The 6,146-nt window shown below is 38.9% G+C and overlaps 1 long non-coding RNA gene across 1 annotated transcript; it reads left to right on the top strand.

Moving 5' to 3' along the window:
- Positions 1-10: 10 nt before the first annotated feature.
- On the top strand, positions 11-5,674 carry LOC132539371 (uncharacterized). Its single transcript, XR_009550612.1, has 2 exons — positions 11-1,011; positions 5,454-5,674. It is a non-coding gene; the product is annotated as an uncharacterized LOC132539371 (long non-coding RNA).
- Positions 5,675-6,146: the final 472 nt, after the last annotated feature.

The raw sequence follows: 6,146 nt of genomic DNA, 5'->3' as shown, positions 1-6,146 counted from the left end.
TACATTTACACTTTTGTTATTCTTACACTGATTTCTTACACTTTTTTGTGCTGCTATTCCTGTAGTAGTCCCTGTTGAGAAACATGGGCATGTGCATCATTTCACCATTCAATATTTTCTCCACTCATCAATATTTTTTGTGTTATCTCCCTATTACTATTAGTAAGCAAGGCAGATATAGATGGAGAATAATGATTAATGACATGTTTTAGGAAATTACCTTTTACTCACCTTCATTGATGTGCATAGACATAGATTCTATGAGGCTCCTAGTTTTAATGCCCAGCTCCTCTAACATTCAGAACTGAGTAGTATTTCATCCCAGAGGAAGGAAGCAAGATATTCTGTGTGGCTGTAGTTTATATCTGGTGGGATTCACTGTCTTCAACTGTATGTTCTCTCATATTTATATATGTAGGACATATAAATGCACCCAATTTCACACACCCATGTAGGAGAAAGAGGAATTATTGCACTGATGAGATACTTGTGATGTCCTCTTTCATGTTTTGCTTCTTTGTTTTCCTTGTTTATATACCAGCTCAGAATCAAAGGAGGGACTCACCCCATGCAAGAATTGAGATGTTAAATATGGAGTCACCATCTCTGTCCTAAATTTTTGAATAGTTACACACTTATACTGCTGTAAACTTTAAAGATTCATCCAACTATTTCTAATTGCAGAATAGTAATCATTTCTGTGTATAGCATAGGGAATGTTTATAGTCCCAGAGAAAATTGGAACCTGTCATTTTCCTGTTAGCTGAAAGTCATCTATGCTTTCCTTAGGATACTGGTTTTTCTGCAAGTCTAAGAAAGATACTGGATACAAACCAAAAGCTAAACAGTGAAAATGCTACTCTACAGCGAGACATTGGCACATTTCAAAATGAGGTTTTCATACTACAAGAGGATATTAACAGACGGAAAAGGAAAATGAATGAGACAATAAAATACATGGAACATCAAACAATGTCAGTAAGAGAAGTGACAGAAGAGTTGCTAACAAATGTAAGTCAAATTGGATTTAAAAAAATTGAAATGTAACATGTCACCTTTAGGCGGCCAGGCTGTGGCATACTCATTTGAGTGCAGTCATTACCATAAGGATCAGGTACACTGATAAGCAACAAGAGCAACAAACTTGAAAAAGAAATGTTGTCTCCAGGTGTTGGGGATTCGTAGTGCAGGCTCTGAGCCCCAGAAATAACCTTAGAGGCAAAGAAAAAAATGGAAATATTGACAAGACTGTGGAATAGGAGGGGTAAATTTCCACACAATTCAAACCCCTAAAACTCCATATCCAATCCCCTCTCTTGATAGCTCCTCTATTTTTAATCCCTCTGGGAGTATGGACCCAAGATCATTGTGGTGTGCAGAAGGTGGAGCATCTGGCTTCTGGCATTGCTTCTCCACTGAACATGGGCATTGGCATGGGCATGAATATGGGCAGATCGATCCATATTCCCAGCCTGGAGCAGGGATCTGGGGAGGCGGGGCTCCAGGACACATGGTGGGGTCTTCTACCCAAGGTTGTCGGTTTGGCATCCTGGTATCATCTGGAACCTGGTGGCAGAGTAATGAAGCTGAAGGGTTGACATTCCATACCTGATGAGAGACACAATCTTTGGCTTTTATTTTAAATGCATTCCAAGAAATTAAATACAGAACTTAAATTATTGATACAAACAATCGTTCATATTCACATGCAACTTTGACTACAACAGAACTGTATTTTTCCTTCATTATGCTCTCAGCACTGAAATTTATGGATTTTTAACACGTGGCCAACTCTGAAGCTCTGGGGACAAATTCCAGCCAGACAGGAAAGAAGGAAGCAAGTAGTTATATGTGTCTGTAATTTTTGCTTTGTGGGATTCATTGTTTTCAGCTGTAGGTTTTATATAGAATGAATGTAAGAGCATGCACTCGCTCACACACAAACACACACACACACACACACACACACACATAGGGGAGAGAGGGAGAATGGCACTGGTCAGCTCTACTTGCGATGTCCACTGCATGTTTGCTTGTTTGTCTTTCTTGTTTATATACAGGCCTAGAACCAAAGACAAGGCCTACCCCATGCAAAACATGAGACATAATATTGAGTCAGTGTCTCTGTTCTAAAGTTTTGAATAGGTCCACACTTATACTGCCATAACTTTTGCAGAATGCACCCAACTTTCTCTAATTGAAGAATATTAATCATTTTGGTGTATACCATAAAGAATGTTTATAGTTCCGATGAAAATTGTAACATGTTAGTTTATTGTTAGATAAAAATTCTTTTATGCTTTACTTAGGATTCTGGTTGTTGTGAAAAGACCAGAAACATATTCCAAGAAATCCAAGAGCTAGAGGATGAAATTGCTACCATAAAGCAATTACTGGATGTAGTAAAACGTCAGTTTAAATGAGGATGCAAATGCTGAAAAAAAAAAAGGACAGGTAAAGACTTCTCATCAGGATATGAAATTAGAGAACATGAAGTAAAGATATTATCAAAATAACAGAAAATTTAAAAAGAGATGTAAGTCCAATTTGATGTTAAATATTGAAATCTATCATTCACCTTTAGGTAGCCAGGGAGTGGCATATCATTTGAGCTTAGTCATTGCCATATGCAAGAACCTAGGTCCAGCCCCTACACCCCACCTACAGGGGAAATACTTCCTGAGCAGGTTTGTAAGAGACTTCCTTTCTCTCTCCCTCTATTTTTCTCTCTCCTTTAAATTTCCTCTCTGTCCTATATAATGAAGTAGAAGGAAGGAAGGAAGGGAGGAAAAGAAGGAAGAAACAAAGGAATAGAGGAAAGAAGCGTAAGGAAAAAAGGAAAAATCAGAAGGAATGAATAGTGGGGTGGAGGGAAGGAAGAAAAGACAGAAGGAAGGAGGAAGGAAAGGAGGAAGGAAGAAAGGGCCGTCTGCTGCAGTGGGTCATCCTGCTGGCACTGGTCCTCCATAATTACTCTGATGATAACTAAAAGACAGACCAATAGAAAATATCACTTTGAACCTTTATAGGTGATACAAGTTTTTAGAATCAGTTTGCAGTGACAGATTTCTATTATATTTTCACTAGCATTTATGTTTTATTGTTCTTATATCTTAAACTTTTTCATCCTGCTATTCCTATAATACTTACTGATAACAAAGTTGGAAATGTGCACCAATTTCGCCATTTAATGTTTTCTCCACAAAGCAATATTTTGAATAATCTATTACTAATAAGCAAGACAGATATAGCCAGAGAATAGTGATTAATGAAATGTTTCAGCAAGCTCTTAGGCTCACCTTCATTTATGTGTGTAGGCATAGAACCCATGTATACTTATTTCACAAACGTGTAAGTAAAAGGTATACAGGAAGGTTATTATATCAACCAGTTAAAAATAAGTATTACCTTCATTATATTTTCACTTTATTTTTTTAAGTCCTGGAAACATTCATATCTTATAGTAAATAAAGACTGATGCAGTGCTATGAGGGCTGTGTTCAGGGAGATCCAGTCAATTTCCCCCAGAACTGTGTATGGAAAGTAAACCCAGAACTGCTTCAGTGTCTATTAATGTGACCAAGGCTCACAAACAGGAAGGTGGCAGGTGGAGTAGGCACTTTGTGCAACCCTGCAAATGTTTAGGTCTAAGCTGTGCCGACTATTTCCTGATCTGCCTATTGGTGCACTGATGTCTCTCTAGTGGAACAGTAGGTCTGGGGGAAAGTTTGCAGCCATATTGCTGACATTTAACATTATACTATTTGCATTTGCACTTTTTTATTGTTTTTATTTATTATTTTTGTTTATTTAATGGACAGAGACAGCCAGAAATCAAGAAGCAAGAGCATGGTAGAGAGGCAGGGAGACAGACAGATACCCGTTGTTGCACTACTTCACCACTCAGAATCGTTTCCCCTTCAGGTGTTGACCAGGGGCTCGAACCAGATCCTTGATCATTGTCACATGTTTGCTAAGCCTGCTGCACCTACAAGTGACCTCTGGTTTCACATTTTCTAACTCAGCCTTAGAAGTCCTAGAGCTGGGAGTCTGGCAGTGGCGCAACGGGTTAAGTGCACGTGGTGCAAAGTGCAAGGATGGGCTTAAGGATGCCAGTTTTAGCCTCTGGCTCCCCACATGCAGGGGAGTCTCCTCACAAGTGGTGAATCAGGTCTGCAGGTATCTGTCTTTCTCTACCTCTTTCTGTCTTCCCCTCCTCTCTCCATTTCTCTCTGTCCTATCCAACAACAACGACATCAATAACCACAACAATGTTAAACAAGGGCACAAAAAAATTAATAAATACCAAAAAAGTTTTTTAAAAAGTCATAGAGCAGTTGCATAATCTTCTATTTGTGGCCTGAATATGAAACTGCTCTGAGAAAATGTGTCTTTCCTCAGATTTTTATGTTTCTAGCAACAGTATGAAGGCAGAAATACCTGACTAATCTAGCAGTAAGCTTAGGTAATAAATAAAGCAGTCAAATTAAATGACAACTCTAAATTCTACAGTTCTTCACTTGGCCAGTGATTGAACTTTGGCTTCAGAAGTGCTCAGAAACCCTTGCCATGAAATATAAAATCGCTTACTTTGTTGCTAGATTATACAGCCTTGTATCTTTCAGTGGACTTACCCCCACTCTGTCCCTTGCTCCACAGCACCTCACTGAAATGGAGCACTGAGGCAGCCACAGGAGCAGTCCCTTCTCTCTCTCTAGTCTTTGCCTGAGTTTCTACCCTCTGTCAGCCCCACTGTTTTCTTCCCTTTCAATTGTTAATTTACCACTCCAACAAGATGTCCACAAGTTGTGTATGCCCCTTTTGTGGTACACAGCAGCATTCCATTGTACACCTGTCATGGTTTATAAAACCTGTATGGAAACCAGATGTTTAGTTGATGAGATGTGACTTGTGAGGTGTGACTTATACCATCTTCAACTCTCTTACAACTCAAGTGCTAGTTGTAGCACCTTAATATGGCTGTTGAATGAATGAGTGAAGAATGATCAAAGCAGAAATTACTCTGTGAACTGGAGAAACAGCATCAGTTATGCAAATGATTTTAGGCCCTCAAGCTCCCAGGCTCAATGTCCAGCACCTCCAAAAGCAGTGTTAAGTGGTCTTCAGCCAGAAAGGAAGGAAGGAATCAAAAGGAGAAAGAGAATTAATGAATGAAAGAAAGGAAGGAAGAAATATAGGTGGGGGAGAAGCAAAATGTAGGTAGGAAAGAGGAAAGGGGAAAAAGTCAAGATAGAGGAGTGAAGTCCTGCAGACAGGTAGGCAGAACAGAAAGTCTGCAATGTTTATAGGCAAATTGTTTTGATAGTAACTTTCTGTTTTGTTGTTCAGGAACAATTTCACTCATAATGCTAAGAAAGGATGACTTTCACTTATGGTAGTTTAGTTGCCTTCAGAATGTTTTAACAAAACATTTTCTGTGTGTTTTTCTCTAGATACAAAATGTAAAGTATTCCAGATTTCACAGAATTCATTCACAACCTAATGCTGAGGCCTGATCTCAAGCAAGACACAGTATTCAGTGATAGAATGGAGGCCTGGGGGTTGTATTCAAAAAGTTCCAGGTTTGGCCCTGATACGATGTGTAAAGTATGTGTAAAGTATACTCTGCAGTTCATTTAAAATAAAGTCAATTAATTTTTTATTGCTTCTTCAACTATGTCTCAGTATTCAGTTACTCTAGCTTAATGGCATGTAATCTGAAATGTTAAAAGTGTATTTGCTGCACTATTTAGACCACATTTTATTTTGTGCTTCAGTCTATGACTTCTGAAAAATCTTGTCCCTATTTTTGCCTCTAAAGTTATCAAAAGAGTTCCCTACCATGGAGTTGGGTGATAGTGCAGCCGGTAAAGTGAAAGTGGCACAAAGTGCGAGGACTGGTATAAGGATCCCAATTTGAGTCCCTGGCTGTACCATTTCTGAGTTTTCCACATAACAATTCAACCTCCTCTAGGTCCTATCTGGCATCACGTTTCAGGACCTGGACCCCACCCCCACCCCCACCCCTTAGTCTTTTACTTTGGTGCAGTACACCAATCCATGTCCAAGTTCTGCTTTGTGTTTTCTTATTTTTCAACTTCTTTTTTAAAATTATTATTAGTGACTTAATAATTATCCCACACGAT

This window comes from Erinaceus europaeus, chromosome 1 (genome assembly GCF_950295315.1).
Source record: "Erinaceus europaeus chromosome 1, mEriEur2.1, whole genome shotgun sequence".
In the NCBI taxonomy this organism is placed as follows: domain Eukaryota; kingdom Metazoa; phylum Chordata; class Mammalia; order Eulipotyphla; family Erinaceidae; genus Erinaceus; species Erinaceus europaeus.
This window is presented reverse-complemented; position numbering and strand designations above follow the sequence as displayed.